Below are 17,875 nucleotides of genomic sequence, written 5' to 3' on the forward strand. Positions count from 1 at the left end.
ATAAGATTGACGTAAAGTGCAAAATGGCTAAGCAGAAATTGCTGGAGGATAAATACAAAGCTATAGAAGCATGTATAACTAGGGGAAAAATAGATACCACAAACAAGAAAATAAAAGAAGCCCTTAGAAAGAAGAGTAGCAACTACATGAATATCAAGACCTCAAATGGAAGACCAGTACTAAGGAAAAAAAAGAAGCTGAAATATAGAGGTGCTGTACAAGGGTAATGAACTTGAAGGTTGTATTACAGGAAGGAACGAGGAAATAAATGAAGAATTTAACACAGCACTGAAAGATCTAAGTCTAAAAAAGGCCACTGGAATAGATGACATTCCCTCAGAAGTTTTGGGAATCTTGGGAGAGCCAGCCATGACAAAAGAATTCTATCTAGTGCGCGAGGTATGTGACGCAGGGTAAATACCCTCAGACTTCACGAAGAATGTGCTGATTCCAATTACAAAGCAATGTGGTACTGACAGGTGTGAATATTACCGAACTATCAGTTTAATAAGTGAAGATTTCAAAATACTGTCGCGAATTATTTACAGAAGAACGGAGAAACTAGTAGAAGCTGAATTGGGGAAGATCAGTTCGGCTTCTGGAGATATGTGGGAACACTTGAGGAAATGCTGACCTTGCAACGTATTAGAAGATAGGTTAAAGAGAGACCATCTTATGCTTATAGCATTTGTAGTCTTAGAGAAAGCATTTATCATTGTTGACTGGAGTGCACTGTTTGAAATTCTGAAGGTAGCATTGGTAAAATACAGGGAGTGAAAGATTATATTCAACTTGTAAAGAAACCAGACGGTGATTATAAGAGTTGAGGGGCATGAACGGGAAGCAGTGGTTGAGAAGGATGTGAGACAGGGTTGTAGCCTATCCACAATGGTTTTCAATCTGTACATTGAACAGTAAAGAAAAGCAAAGAAAAGTTTGGAGAAGAGATTAAAGTTCAGGGAGAAGCAACAAAAAACTTTGAGGTTTTGCCAATGACATTTTAATTCTGTCAGACACAGCAAAGGATTTGGAAGAGCAGTTGAAAGGAACGGTCAGTATCTGGAAAGGAGGACACTAGATGAACATTAACAAAAGCGAAACAAGGGTAATAAAGTGTAGTTGACTTAAATCAGGCAAGTCAGAGCGAATCAGATGGGAAAAGATACATTAAAAGCTTTAGGTGAGTTTTTGTGTATGGGTAGTAAAATAACTGATGATGGTCTAAGTAGAGATGTTGTAAAATGTAGACTGGCAGTGCCAGGAAAAGAATCTGTGAAGAAGAGAAATTTGACAACATCGAATATAGATTCCAGTGTTAGGAAGGGTTTTCTGAAGGTATTTCTCTGGAGTGTAGCCTTGTACAGAAGTGAAACATGAATGACAAGTAGTTCAGACAAGAAGAGAACAGAATAATTCTAAATCTGGTGCTACAGAACAATGCTGAAGATTAAATGAGTACTACAGTAACTAATGAACAAGCAATATTATGTTGATAATTATTATTTTGGATTACTACAGAGTAAAACAAATTTTTCTTATCAAACGCGTTTCGAGTTTATTATTTGCAAGGCATCTTCTGTGACCTGAATTTTGTACGTATTTGTGTTTATACTACTTTGTTTTACATGTGGGGAATTATAAACTGAGAATGTAAACAGTTCTGGCACTTTCTGCTTCCCTATAACGTAATAATAGTTTAAATTTCTACTTATGAATATCGTAGATGCTGTTTTACACCCATTCTTTTTCCCTTTTACAGCTGCTCTTCTTCTGCTTATTACCACACGAAATTCTGTTGCACAGCATGGATGCTTTTTTACTTTATCGTTTCTTTTATTAAGTTTAGCAGATAGTTTGTATTGATAAGTGAGTCGTCGTTTATCACGTTTTGTTCTCTGCAATGGATATCTGCATATGGGAGCTGTGCTGCGCTGGTGTAAAGCACCTTGATGTGGTTATTTATCTACATGATTTGTATATCTTGTTCTATGCTGGTAGAATTCTGGCATGACAATTGTGTATTAAATGCTCTGAAAATGCGGAATGGTTTGCTTCACACTTCCAGTGCGTGATGTGTTCATTGCACCGTTATAATATACAGGGTGTTACAAAAAGGTACGGCCAAACTTTCGGGAAACATTTCTCACACACAAATAAAGAAAAGATGTTATGTGGGCAAGTGTCCGGAAACGCTTAATTTCCATGTTAGAGCTCATTTTACTTTCGTCGGTATGTACTGTACTTCCTCGATTCACCGCCAGTTGGCCCAATTGAAGGAAGGTAATGTTGACTTCGGTGCTTGTGTTGACATGCGACTCATTGCTCTATAGTACTAGCATCAAGCACATCAGTACGTAGCATCAACAGGTCAGTGTTCATCACGAACGTGGTTTTGCAGTCAGTGCAATGTTTACAAATGCGGAGTTGGCAGATGCCCATTTGGTGTATGGATTCGCACGGGGCAATAGCCGTGGCGCGGTACGTTTGTATCGAGACAGATTTCCAGAACGAAGGTGTCCCGACAGGAAGACGTTCGAAGCAATTGATCGACGTGTTAGGGAGCACGGAACATTCCAGCCTATGACTCGCGACTGGGGAAGACCTAGAACGATGAGGACACCTGCAAAGGACGAGGCAATTCTTCGTGCAGTTGACGATAACCCTAATGTCAGCGTCAGAGAAGTTGCTGCTGTACAAGGTAACGTTGACCACGTCACTGATGGAGAGTGCTACGGGAGAACCAGTTGTTTCCGTACCATGTACAGCGTGTGCAGGCAGTATCAGCAGCTTATTGGCCTCCACGGGTACACTTCTGCGAATGGTTCATCCAACAATGTGTCAATCCTCATTTCAGTGCAAATGTTCTCTTTACGGATGAGGCTTCATTCCAACGTGATCAAATTGTAAATTTTCACAATCAACATGTGTGGGCTGACGAGAATCCGCACGCAATTGTGCAATCACGTCATCAACACAGATTTTCTGTGAACGTTGGGCATGCATTGTTGGTGATGTCTTGATTGGACCCCATATTCTTCTACCTACGCTCAATGGAGCACGTTATCATGATTTCATATGGGATACTCTACCTGTGCTGCTAGAACATGTGCCTTTACAAGTACGACACAACATGTGGTTCATGCACGATGGAGCTCCTGCACATTTCAGTTGAAGTGTTCGTGCGTTTATCAACAACAGATTCGGTGACCGATGGATTGGTAGAGGCGGACCAATTCCATGGCCTCCACGCTCTCCTGACCTCAACCCTCTTGACTTTCATTTATGGGGGCATTTGAAAGCTCTTGTCTACGCAACCCCGGTACCGAATGTAGAGACTCTTCGTGCTCGTATTGTGGACGGCTGTGATACAATACGCCATTATCCAGGGCTGCATCAGCGCATCAGGGATTCCATGCGACGTAGGGTGGATGCACGTATCCTCGCTAACGAAGGACGTTTTGAAAATTTCCTGTAACAAAGTGTTTGAAGTCACGCTGGTACGTTCTGTTGCTGTGTGTTTCCATTCCGTGATTAATGTGATTTGAAGAGAAGTAATAAAATGAGCTCTAACATGGAAAGTTAGCGTTTCCGGACACATGTCCACATAGCATATTTTCTTTCTTTGTGTGTGAGGAATGTTTCCTGAAAGTTTGGCCGTACCTTTTTGTAACATCCTGTATATATACTTCCGCTCATTAATTACACCCAATAAATGACATCTATTTCTCTATAGATAAGGCCTAATACCCTGGGTACAGTTGAGGAAGCAAAGGAATAGTACAACAGTTGCACACATGTCATGGTATTTTTTGTGGTCATCGAGATACAATAGTATCCAACAAACAATGTTATGTACATAAACGTTATGTACCTATCGGATATGTTTGTTTACCTATTTGCCGACGGACGCCGCATTTGCTGCACCTGTGTTGTTACCTGTAGTGTTGTGATGTCCGCAGCGAACGGCAAGCATTGCTACGATACATAACATGTGGTTCCTGCACGTCAGTTCCTTTGTGACACTGAACTGTGCACATCGCTAGTAAGGCTCCACGAGGGGAGATATCCATAGAAAAACGTACTGCAATTGTAGAACTTAGCCAAACAGGTTTATCTGTTCGCCAAACTGCTAAACAGTGTAGTGTGTCTATAGGGGGAGTGCAATACATCCTTCACCATCAGAAGACAACAGGTAGCAATAAGGACATACCACGACCAGGACGACCTCGTAAAACAACTGAAAGTGATGATAAATATATCAGAATTACCAGTGAGAGAAATAGATTCAAAACAGCGTCCCAAATTCGTGCAGAATTGGTAGAAATGAACACGACATCAATATATGTTGCAACAGTGAGAAGGAGACTGACTGAATCCGGCTTGAAAGGCTGTGTCACAGCAAGAAACCCCCTTCCAAGGCCCATAAATAAACAGAAGAGACCTGAATGAGCTAGAAAACATCGTAATTGGACATCGGAAGAGTGGACGAAGGCGTTATTCACTGATGAATCGAATTTCGAGATTTTTGGAACCAGAAGGAGAATATTTGTTCGCCGATTTGTAGGGGAAAGGGTAGCCCAGCAGTGTGTTCTACCTACAGTTAAACACGGTGGAGGTTCTATTATGGTTTGTGGATGTTTTGCCGGAGATAGAGTTGGCGACATTGTGAAAACATAAGGATGTACGGATCAGAAGCAGCACCACTGCATACTTCAGTATCATGCAATACGAAGTGGAAAGGGTTCACCTTACAGCAGCATAATGACCCAAAACATCAGTCGGCATACTGTACGAACTACAGTGCATCATAGGAAAAACAGAAAGTACTGAATGATATGGTATGGCCGTCCCAAATCCCCGATTGTAATCCCATTGAAATGGTCTGGATGAAGTGGACAGACGTATCAGGGAAGTTAATATATCCAGCAAGGAACATCTCTGGAATATTGTTGAGGATGTGTGGAATCATATAGATACCTACAAAAACTGATTGACCGCATGCCTCGAGTTTGTGAGACAGTCATAAATCCAAAGGTGTCTCACTGCATGTAAGTCTAAAGTGATAGTTGTTGCTGTGGTCTCCAGTCTGAAGACTGGTTTGATGCAGCTTTCCGTGCTAGTCTATCCTGTCCAAACTTCTTCATCTCCGCCTAACTACTGCAAACTTCATCCACTGGAACCTGCTTACCATATTCGTCTCTTGGCGTCCTTTAATGAAAGTAAAATATAATGATTGTGGTTGTATTATATATGTGGAAGTTAATATAATTAAATTTTGAGAGAAATAACGGTATGATTTGTGTTGTAAATCTGAAATACCAGGGTGCATTGAAATTACTGAGTGATATATATATATATATATTCTTGTATGTCATGCCTATGTATACTGCATCAGAACTTTGACATTCCAGTTTGTATGTTCCTGATCCCTGGAATTTAACCCTTTTGATTGTTGATTGGCTAAAGTTTGGAGAGTTTGTACAGTTTTTTATGCTAAATGGAGGCCCTGTTTCTTTGGCATGTCTGCCACTCCGTGTGTTACTTTATGTGATTAAGTCATAGCGTACCAAGTGCTTTGTTTCTGTGTGGTGTTGCCATTGTGTATGTGTGTACTTGTGGGTTTGGGACTTGTGAGTTTTCCTAAATTTTGGATACTTTGGATGTGTTGTGTTTGTTTTGTATTTGTGTTTGAATTCTTTGACCGAATCTCTTCACTACATACACTGGTCAACCAGAACAATTATAACCACCGACCTACTATCGATATAAAGCCGTCCAGGCGATAGCAGCGTCACCTGGTGAGGAATGGCTGCTAGGCAGACACACACATGGTGCATGTAGTATCAGAGAGCGTGCTGTCCGTGTGTAGAATGGGGAAGGCGCGCTATCTATCTAAGTTTGACCGAGATTGTGATGGCCCGGAGGCTCAGCAAGAGTAATTCGAAAGTTGCACGACTCGTCGGGTGTTCGAGGAGTGCTGTGCTGGGTGTCTTCAACACGTGGCGAAACCAAAGTAAAACCACGTCCAGACATATTGAGAGTGGGCGTTCACCCCGCATTATATATGTCGGACTTCATAGGCTGTCCAGACTGACAAAACAGGACAGGTGGCAAGCTGTGGCGGAACTAACATCAGATTTTATGTTGGATAGAGTACAAGTGTGTCTGAACACAATGTGTGTCAAACATTCCTAACGGTTTGCCTCCGCAGCTTACAACTCACGCATGTGCCGATGTTAACACCACGACACTGACAACTATGACTGAAATGGGCACATGACCGTCGACACTGGACGTTGGCGCAGTGGCAGAGAGTCGCGTGGTCTGATGAATCCCGATACCTTCTTCATCATATCGATGGAGAGCATGAATCCGTCGTCTTCCGGGACAACAGCTCCTTGACATTGTACTGCCGGACGGAGAAAGCTGGTGGCGTCTCAAATGGCTCTGAGCACTATGGGACTTAACATCGTTGGTCATTAGTCCCCTAGAACTTAGAACTACTTAAACCTAACTAACCTAAGGACATCACACAACACCCAGTCATCACGAGGCAGAGAAAGGTGGCGTCTCCCTTACGGTCTGCGGAACATTCACGTTGGTATCCACGGGTCCAGTGGAGTTCGTGCAAAGCCCCATGACTGGTTGCAGACCACTTACACCCCTTCATGACGATCATGTTTCCAGACGGCAGTGGTTCAAATAGCTCTAAGCACTATGGGACTTAACATCTGAGGTCATTAGTCCCCTAGACTTAGAACTACTTAAACCTAACCAACCGAAAGACATCACACACGTCCATGCTTGAGGCAGGATTCGAACCTGTCTGAAGATTGTTTTGATGCAGCTCTCAGTGTTCCTGTCCAACCTCTTCATTTCCGACTAACTACTGCGACCTTCATCCACTGGAAACTGCTTATCTTATTCGTCTGTTGGCCTCCTTATACCGACCTTCATCCGCTGGAAACTGCTTACCTTATTCGTCTGTTGGCCTCCTTATACAATTTTACCCTTCCTCCCACACGTCCTTCCATTACGAAACTAACGATTGCTTCATGTCTCATGACGTGTTCTATGAACTGAGCCCCTCTTTTAGTCAGGAAGTACCATACTTTCCTTTATTTCCCCAGTCCGTTTCAGCACCTTCTCTTATTCGATCTACCTATTTAATTTTCAACATTATTCTGTAGCACCACATTTAACAAGCTTCTATTCTTATCTTGTCCGAATGTTTTTCGTCCATATTTCACTTCTGAACAAGGCTCCAATGCATATAAATATCATTAGAAAAGACTTTTCAACGCTTGAATTTATGTTCGATATTAACAAATTTCTCTTTTTCAGAAACTGTTTTCTCACTGTTGTCAGTCTGCATTTTATATGCTCTCTACTTAAACCGACATCAGTTATTTTTCTGCCCAAACAGCAAACCTCATCGACTACTTTTAGTGTCTCGTTTCTTACTCTAATTCCCTCAGGAAGACTTGACTTAATTCGACGACATTTAGTTACCATTGTTTTGTTTGGTGTCGTCTTATAACCTCTTTTCAAACATTAACCATTCCGTTCAACTTCTCTTGCTAGTAATTTGATGTATCACACAGAATTACAATGTCATCAGCAAACAGCAAAGTTTTTATTTCTCCTCCCTAAAGTTCAACTCCCTTTCTAAATTTATCCTTGGTTCCCTTCACTGCTTGCTCAATGTACGGACTGAATAACACCGGGGAGAGGTTATACGCGTGCTTATAATCCGTTCACCATAAGAATAAACCTGGTGTAAACAAACACAAACGCGATGATTGGTGAGAAGCTGCAGCACACGTACACTGGTGTTGTTACGCTCTTGGAAGTAGGCCGTACTTATGTATTAGATATCTTATTACGGTACTAAGTTATGTTAAATGAAACTTTAAGATATTCAAATGTATTAACAGCCATCAACGTTTTTCTTAATCACACTTTAGCTGCGTAATTTTTACTTCAAAAATCGTGCACAGTCACAGCCTTAGCATCGTTGTGCTCTGATTGTCGCGCTGTTAATGCTTAGTATGAAAATGGCTGAGACTGCTTTCTGGTCCATAGTGAAACACACGTGTGGAACACGATTAAAAAGTGCCGAGAAATAAGCTGTTCTTGAAGCTTTTCATAAATTTTCGGAGATAACCAGTTCTGAAGTCTTCCCAGCGTTCTATACAATGTAGATAATAAAGCCGCATACATTTCACGTCTAGCGTACTCGCTTTGACGGTACATATACTAAAATTGGAGCGATACAGAGAAGATTAGCATGGCCCCTGCACAAGGATGACACGCAAAATCGTGAAGCGCTCCACATTTTTTTATATTTCAGCCGGCACGGTAGCTCAGCGTGTCCGATCAGCGGGCTGCGGGCTCTCTGTAATAAAAAACTGAGTCAAGAAATCTATGATCAACTTGAACGGATGTCTTGTGACGTCCTCCCAGACCAAATCCAATGAACTGTATCGAAAAAAAAAAAAAAAAAAAAAAAAAAAAAAAAAAAAAAAAAAAAAAAAAAAGCACAGCCGGTAGCGTAACAGACTGTGAACCTAATGCGGTTGTTCGTGCGTTGGATCAACTCATCCTACTATAATTTTTTTCTCGTTCAATTTGAAATACCTACATCTCGTAATTATGAAACTCATGATCATTTTTTATGAATAATGCACGTGTTCTTGTTTCTAATTACATATTCTTAATTATCGATGTTTTATGGAAGACTGTTCATAAAAGTTATTTAAATTAAGAAAACATAACAATTTAATTTTTTAAGGCAAAAATAAGCCAAATCCTCTTTATTTGGACTATGTCCATCGTTTTATACCACAGAGGTATAAAACATGAGGTGAAAACATGAAAAACAGTCATATTCACATCATCGAGCACATCATACAAATGCTGCATTTTTACGTTTGCTGCTGTACCGCTACAATATGAACCCAACAGAATTGATCTGAAGCCAAGCTGCAGGATTCGGCCCGAGAAGTAACAAGACTGTTTGTTAAGCTGCCAGACGTACTGGAACTAACGCACGCAGCTTTTTCACACGTCACTGCCGAACGCTGACGGGATATAGAACGGCTCATCATAAAAGGAGAAGAGAAAATGCTGCGCCTGGCTGGCTTCGTGGATTCTGTTTTTGATAGGCTCGTTATCAACGTAGCAGGTGACACTTCCAGAACTGAAATGTATTTCTCGGATTCGCATAAGGAAGGAGCTAAGAGATTACCAGACGACTGACTGTAAGTTACACTTCGGTGGCTTCAATATTTAACTGTACAGTGAAATCCTTCAATACTCAACTTACGTTACACACAGCTTATGCAGAAAAATTGTGCCAGCTGATCACTACAGCCGGCCGCTGTGGCCAAGAGGTTCTAGGCGCTTCAGTGAGGAACCGCGCTGCTGCTACGGTCGCAGGGTCGAATCCTGCCTCGCGCATGGATGTGTGCGATGTCCTTAGGTTACTTAGGTTTAAGTAGTTCTAAGTCTTGGGGGCTGATGACCTCAGATGTTAAGTCCCATTGTGCTTAGAGCCATTTGAACCATTTTCTTGTGCTCCATGTTCCCCCTTGTTGATGGTTCAAATGGCTCTGAGCACTATGGGACTCAACTGCTGAGGTCATTAGTCCCCTAGAACTTAGAACTAGTTAAACCTAACTAACCTAAGGACATCACAAACATCCATGCCCGAGGCAGGATTCGAACCTGCGACCGTAGCGGTCTCGCGGTTCCAGACTGCAGCGCCTTTAACCGCACGGCCACTTCGCCCCCCCCCCCCCCCCTTGTTGATATCGCTGGAAAATCACTACGTCAATCCCAGAGTAGGAACTGTATGACGCCATGCAAAAGTCTTCCTCCAGGTTGGGGTGCGAAAGAATTGGCGCATTAATCTGCGCGGTTTTGAGGCCTTGGAATTCATCTTCGTTCCATGCCCACGGCGTGTTTTTTCCTGTGAGATGGCATAACCGCGGTGCAGTTAATTTCTTCACATGGACGAATCGTTTATAGAAATTTGCGATGCCAAGCAAGCCACGTAGTTGTTTCTTGGTTGTTGGCGTGGAAAATTTCGTAATTGACTCTATTTTGTCCGGGTCTGGTGTGATTCCTCCGCAGTAATGATACGTACGGGGAATTTTACTCTTGAGGTTCCTATGCATGACTTCGTGATGTTACGGTGCCAGCTGATAACTACAACCGGCCGCTGTGGCTGAGAGGTTATAGGCGCTTCAGTCCGGAATCGCACTGCTGCTATGGTCACAGGTTTGAATCCTGCCTCGGGCATGGATGTGTATGATGTCCTTAGGTTAGTTAAGTTTAAGTAATTCTAAGCCAAGGGGACTGATGACCTCATATGTTAAGTCCTATAGTGCTTAGAACCATTTGATCACTACAAGGCGCGTGATTACGGCAAAGAGTGCTTGCATTGGCCAGCGTCACTACACTTAGTATTGGCTTGCTAACTGAGCTTTTAACATTCAGATAGTTGCTTTCCTTTTCTCGAATGTCTCTTTCATTATCCTGTACTTTGACGTATACTTTGCATACTCATGCATGCTTGTAGAAGCCTTGTATTTCTCGGCTAGCCATTCCTGCTTTGCCACTTCGCGCTTTCTGTCAGTCTCATATTTTAGACGTCTGTCTTCCGTTTCGCCTGCTACATTTGTAGCATTTTTGTAGTTTCTCTATTCGTCACTTAGATTCAATGTATCATTCGTTATCCAAGGGTTTCTACTGGTCCATTTCTTAATGTCTGTTTAATCCTCTGCTGCCTTCACCATTTCGTCTCTCAAGGCTACCCATTTGGCATCTATCATATTCCGTTTCCCTGTTTCAGTCAATCGTTGCCTAACACGCCGCTTGAAACTCTAAACAACCTCTGGGTCTTTCAATTTATCCAGATTCCATCTTCTTAATTTCTTACCATTCTGCAATTTCTTCAGTTATATTCTGCAATTCATAAGCAATACGTTATGGTCAGAGTCCACATCTGTCCATGGAGATGTTTTGGAGTTTAAAATCTCGTTTCGAAATCTCTGTCTTATCATCAAATAATCCTCTTCAAACGTTTCGGTGTCCCCAGGTCTCTTCCATGTAGACAACCTTCTTACACGATCATTCTTAAGCCACGTGTTAACAATGTGCTCGACGCAGATTTCTACTATGCAGTTTCCCTTTTCATTCCTTTCCTCCACTCCACGTTCTCCTGTTATTTTTCCTTCTCCTCCTTTACTAGTATCTAATTCCCTCAACTATCTAAATTGTGTTTTTTATCTCATCATACATTCTTTCAGTTTCTTCATCATCTAGGGAGCCAGTAAGCATGTAAACTTTTACTACTCTGATAGGTGTTGTATTCATGTGTTCATTATGCTCTTCGTGTGAGCTTACCTGCATTGCTATTTCCTTATTCATTATTAGACCTAATCCTGCATTACCCTTATTTGATGCCGGCCGGTGTGACCGAGCGGTTCTAGGCGCTTCAGTCTGGAACCGCGCGACCGCTACGGTCCCAGGTTTGAATCCTGCCTCGTGCATGGACGTGTGTGATGTCCTTAGGTTAGTTAGGTTTAAGTAGTTCTAAGTTCTAGGGGACTGATGACCTCAGATGTTAAGCCCCATAGTGCTCAGAGCCATTTTGAACCTTATTTGATGTTTTATTGATTATCCTTAACTGACCTGAACGGAAGTCCTTTTCTTCCAGACATTGTTCTTCACTGATTCCCACTTATATAAGTTCAACCTGTGCATTTCCCCTTTTAAATTCTTTAAAGTGTCTACCCAGTTAACGGATGTAACATTCATCACTCCAATCCATGGAACGCCAGTTTTGTTTTCCTGAGGACCTCATCATCCTCCTGAATAGTCCCAGTGCGGAGATCCGAATTTGGGGATTATTTTTAACGCCTGAATATTTTACCATTATCATTAAGCCACTCACCTAGAGCTGTATATCGTTGGAAAATGTAACAGCTGATATTTCCACTTGCTTTCGGCCATTGGATAACCAACATAGCAAGGACATGTTGGCTGATGTTACCGCTATCCCTGCAGCTACTGAAAAGACTGCTGCCCCTCTTCAGGCACAACACTTGATGCAGGTAGAGTACATTGATTATATATTTTCTCTGTCAGACATATCGTAAGCTTAGTATATAAAACCACATTTAGTTTACATTAAGAATTTTAGGCCATATTTACCCTTATGTTTATTTCTTTTCCTGTTCATCCAGTTAAAGGGGGATGTAATGGATTTTGGTCCAAAAAAACGATTTTTTAAAAATATTATTTTCTTGATCTACACAGTTTAATCAATGTTGAGTGTGAATTTTATGGTGATAGCAGCTTTAGAAATGCCTTTAAATTGTTAAACTCATTAACTCTGCACTAGGCGGCCACTCCCACCTTTTCCAACACTTGGGAAACTGCTTGTTTCAGCGGAATTTTTGTCAGCCTGAAGGCTATTTTCTTTCGATATCTTTGGCTGACATCTATATCTCTGGCTGACATCTATACCTGTGCCTGAAAACTTTCTTGCATGTGGTTTATTTATGTTCCGACAATACTAAATCATATTAGTGGAAGGTTGAATTCACAAACCATTACGTGGAACTCAAGATTTATGCATAGTGGGGGGCTGAAAACTGTGTTTAGGAAACGGAGGTTTCGTGGAAATCGGTTTACCAACAAAACGAGGAAGCGGCTCGAAATGAAGAACATAAGCTCTCAGATACAGCATCGAAACTTGGGACAGGAGAATTGTGCAGGTGCGTGAGTGATGTTGATATGGATTCCACTGGATTCAGACTTATTGATTTAGAGCTTCTCTGTCAGGCTATAAAGTTTTCATGTTCATGTGTTAGCTGTAAAAATACGGAATGCATGATTCTTGTTGAAGAAAGAAGAATGGGAATAGCTTGCGATTTTAAATTAATGTGTAATTCGTGTGGCTATAAATTTTCATTTTCCTCTTCCAAAAATACTGTCACTGGTACCTACGAAAACAATTTTAGGTTAGCATATGCTCTGACATGCTTTGGACAGGGCAGGGAAGGAGGTAATTTATTGTGTGGTTTTCTGAACATGCCTCCACCTTGTGCAAGGTTTGAAAAAATAAATAAAGAAATGTCTGATGCTGTATATGATACTGCCAAAGTTTCTATGAATAAAGCAGTGGAGGAATTGGTGGAAATAAACCAAAAAGAAAAAGATCCTGGGGCAGATATTCATGACAGTGAACCTCCTACAAATGTTACTAACCTGTGTGTGTCTGTAGATGGGACCTGGATGCGAAGGGGTCACACATCTCTGTATGGAGTTGCATCTGTTATTGGTAATGGCCCTGGTAAAGTTTTAGATGTAGAAATTATGTCTAAATACTGCCACCAGTGTACAACTAGGAAAATGTCCAACAATGAAGACAGTGAAAAACTGTGGCAAGAAAAGTCTGCAGTAGCATGCTCTAAAAATTATAGTGGCTCAAGTGGGAGCATGGAGGCTGCTGCAGTTGTGAGGATGTTCTCCAGGTCTGAGGACCAGTATGGTGTTAGAATGCTAAATACGTTGGTGATGGGGACTCCTCTTCGTTCAAAGCTGTAACAGATAAAAATCCATACAGTGCAACAACAGAAAAGTTCGAATGTTTTAGCCACATCCAAAAGAGACTTGGTGATAGGCTTCGTCGCTTCCTGAAAAAGAAGAAAGGTGAAATACTCGAGGATGGGAAACCATTAGGAGGAAAAGGCAGGCTTACTCTGAAAGAATATGCGAATACTGTCTGCAAAATGTGTTACGAAGTAAGTAGTAAAGAATTAATAAATTAGAACGTTATGCTGCATGCAGCAGTTTTACTGCATGAACAGCGCAAATTCAGTAAGCGACAAACCTTTTTCCTTTCATTATTTTGTGGGGAAATTTGAAAATTTGTGGTAAGGTCTTATGGGACCAAACTGCTGACGTCATCGGTCCCTAAGCTTACGCACTACTTAACCTAACTTACGCTAAGGACAATACACAACCATGCCCGAGGGAGGACTCGAACCTCCGACGGGGGCATCCGCACGGCTACCCCGTGCGGTCCCGTCGTGGGGTCGTCAGCGTGAAAAAGTTTCGTAAAGGTTTTAAAATATGTGCTCTCATTCTCAAATACTGGTTGACTAAACGATGGGAATACGCGCGTCGTGGGCTACACTGCTTTTTCACCCCCACCCCCTCTCCTTTGATAGGTGGGCGGATCTTACCCCCATAGTGATTCTGTCAATACAGTAATTGTGAACCAAGTTTGGTTGAAATCGGTCCAGTTGTTTAGAAGAAGTTGTAGAACATGCATACATACGTAAATATACACGGAAGAGCTAAAAAAATTGGCAGACCTGCCTAATACCGTGTAGCGCCCCCGCGAGCACGCAGAAGTGCAATGTCTGAAGTTGGGGAGGAGAGAATAGACACCATGAATCTTGCAGGGTTGTCCATAAATCCGTAAAGCCGCGCGGGATTAGCCGAGCGGTCTCAGGCCCTGCAGTCATGGACTGTGCGGCTGGTCCCGGCGGAGGTTTGAGTCCTTCCTCGGGCATGGGTGTGTGTGTTTGTACTTAGGATAATTTAGGTTAAGCAGTGTGTAAGCTTAGGGACTGATGACCTTAGCAGTTAAGTCCCATAAGATTTCACACACATTTTTGAAATTCGTAAGAGTACTAGTGGGTGTGGATCTCTTCTGAACAGCACATTGCAAGGCATCCCAGATATGCTCAATAATGTTCATGTCTGAGGAGTTTGGTGGCCAGAAGAAATGTTTAAACTCAGAAGAGTGTTCCTCTGTAGCAATTCTGGAAGTGTGAGATGTCGCATTGTCCTGCTGAAATTGCTCAATTCCGTCAGAATGCACAATGGACATGAATGGATGCAGATGGTCAGACAGGATACTTACGTACGTGTCATCCGTCACAGTCGTATCTAGACTGATCACTCCAACTGCACGCGGCCCACACCATTACAGAGTTTCACCTGCTTGAACTGTCTCCTGCTGACATGCAGGGTCCATTGACTCAATGAGGTTGTCTCCATACCTTTAGACGTCCATCCGCTCGATAAAATGTGAAACGAGACTCGTCCGACTAGGCAACATGTCTCCAGTCATCAACAGTCCAATGTCGTGGTGACGGGCCCAGGCGAGGCGTAAAGCTTTGTGTCGTGCAGCATCAAGGGCACACGAGTGGGCCTTCGGCTCCGAAAGCCAATATCGACGATGTTCCGTTGAATGGTTCGCATGCTGACACTTGTTGATGGCCCAGCATTGAAATTTGCAGCAATTTGCGGATGGGTTGCACTTCTGTCACGTTGAACGATTCTCTTCAGCCACCGTTGGTTCCATTCTTGCAGGATCTTTTTTCGACTGCGTCGATGTCGGAGATTTGATGTTTTACCGGATTCCTGATACTTACGGTACACTTGTGAAATGGTCATACGGGAAAATCCCCACTTCATCGCTACCTCGGAGATGCTGTATCCCATCGCTCGTGCACCGACTATAACACCACGTTGATACTCACTTAAATCTTGATATCCTGCCAATGTACCAGCAGTAATTGATATAACAACTGTCAGACACTTGATGTCTTATATAAGCGCTGTCGACTGCAGCGTCGTATTCTGCCTGTTTACATATCTCTGTATTTGAATACGCATGCCTATACCAGTTTCTTTGACGCCTCATTGTATATGTACATCCATTTTCGTAATTTGTATGGATTTGACAATTAACAAATGGTATGCGCTACGATTATTAAACCATTAGTTGACAAACATAATAAACATTAGCCAAGACACTAACTTTATACGTTAGAGTTAACTTTTACTAGCTAAATTCATAAATCAAAGAAGAACCCCTGGTTAGATAACTAAATAGTGAACTGTGACCAAGCGTTTTATTTCCCTTAAAACAAGAAAACTGCTAACACACTGATGTGGCTATGCACAGTCTGAAGACTGGTGACGGACGCTATCTCGTATCGACCCCAGGTCATTCAGAGTCGGGTCTGCTAGTCAGCCCCAGTGTGGATTTAGCCGCACTCATCTAGGCGCTGGTTTGATGCATGCATGACGGATACCTTTTGGCAGTGTACAGATGATCTGTGCAGCGGACCTTTATGAGGTCTGGCTAAATTAACTGTGGTTAGATGATGGTTATGATGAGCGAAACATGTCACCACCAACAGAATGTAAGGAAATTGCGGTTTAAACTACTACTATTTCTTCTTACGTATATAAAGTAAAAAACCACTGATGTTACATGTTGACAAAGTTTTGTGTTTCAAAATTCACTATTGGCGAGATATCGGACCCCTTTGAAATGAAAACTGGCACCAGAAAAGGTGATGGACTGTCTCCAGCCGGCCGAAGTGGCCGTGCGGTTAAAGGCGCTGCAGTCTGGAACCGCAAGACCGCTACGGTCGCAGGTTCGAATCCTGCCTCGGGCATGGATGTTTGTGATGTCCTTAGGTTAGTTAGGTTTAACTAGTTCTAAGTTCTAGGCGACTAATGACCTCAGCAGTTGAGTCCCATAGTGCTCAGAGGCATTTGAACCATTTTTTTGACTGTCTCCACTTCCTTTTAATTGTTACGGAATAGATTATTCAGGAATGGAAGAAGACACTGAGAGAAGAAGAGGAAATTGAAGAGCGGTTCACACTAGGGCCCAAACTGAAGCGCCTGTACGTTCATTGTTTGGACTTTGCGGATAACCCAGCCATGTTTGCCAGCAATACTAACCCAGCGACCATAAAGCTTTGTGGATTGACGGACCAGAACAGATGATTTTAAACCAAAGAAAGATTAATCGTATAAACAAATTAAGATACTCAGGACAGATAATCTAACAGAATGGTTTAGAATAGGAATCAATCATTTTTAGAATTCCCAAACTGAACCGAGCACATCATCTGACGAAAAACTTCTATAATAAGAAGCCGCTGAGCACTGGAGCCAATTAAGGCGTTATGGTACGTTTGTCTAAGTATAATGATTATATGCCTCGGTGACTTTCACTATGAATAGATGGGGACTAGTCGATATATTAGTCAAAAGAGAACGCAAGATATTAAGGAAGATTTTAGGCAACAAATTGATCAATGGCTACATAATTTTTTAGATCAGATGAGGGTCTATACAGAAAGGTAGAACCAGTAACACCATCGATTAAAAAGAATAGGTTGTGCTCTACGCACACGTCTTCAGAATGTCCGATGATCGTCTAACAAAGAAAACTTGGAATTTCATAAGGGCAAAGGGAAAACGTTTAGGATTTTTCCATTAATGTGACAAAGATCTCAGAGATCGGTGTTTCAGAAACAAAATCGTGTATAGGAATGAATTTAGACAAACGGTAAAAACTGCCGGGTTTTAAGCTGGGAGAAGAAGTCAAAAGTTGAAGGGGACTCTGTCTGAAGACCGGAAGAAGACACTGAGTGATGAGTGCAAGAGATACTGGCAGGACAGCAAAGCTGACTGTCGAACAAAAGCTAAAAACGGAACATAATATTGGTTCTAAATCTTAGTCCATAGTGGCTTTATTCGAATATAAAAAAAAGTAAAATGCGTCGTATTATAAAATTATAAAGTTTATACGTTTGGATAGAGCAAAATTTCGCGACATAGTCCAAAGGACTAGACCATGTAGTAAAACGTCGCAACACTCCGATTTGGAGAGAATGATCTACATTGTACTTAGCGGTGGAAGCTGAAAATCTACCGTTGGGACATTTGGTGAGAGCAAATGAGCGCTCTGGAGTATCGGAATGGGTTAAACTTTAAAGCACGCATGAAAACTTCACAGAAATGCGTTGAAACACGGTGAATA

The 17,875-nt window shown here is 42.0% G+C and overlaps 1 protein-coding gene and 1 non-coding gene across 2 annotated transcripts in view; one reads left to right on the plus strand and one right to left on the minus strand.

Annotated features, from left to right (window-relative positions):
* Positions 1-17,875, minus strand: part of LOC124722210 (dynein axonemal intermediate chain 3-like) — a gene marked incomplete at its 5' end in the record, with an annotated part of 287,800 nt that overhangs the window by 136,222 nt on the left and 133,703 nt on the right. The window lies entirely within an intron of this gene.
* Positions 8,236-8,342, plus strand: LOC124723903. The gene has a single exon (XR_007006565.1). It is a non-coding gene; the product is annotated as a U6 spliceosomal RNA (small nuclear RNA).

The sequence above is a fragment of the Schistocerca piceifrons genome, chromosome X, assembly GCF_021461385.2.
Source record: "Schistocerca piceifrons isolate TAMUIC-IGC-003096 chromosome X, iqSchPice1.1, whole genome shotgun sequence".
Taxonomy (NCBI): domain Eukaryota; kingdom Metazoa; phylum Arthropoda; class Insecta; order Orthoptera; family Acrididae; genus Schistocerca; species Schistocerca piceifrons.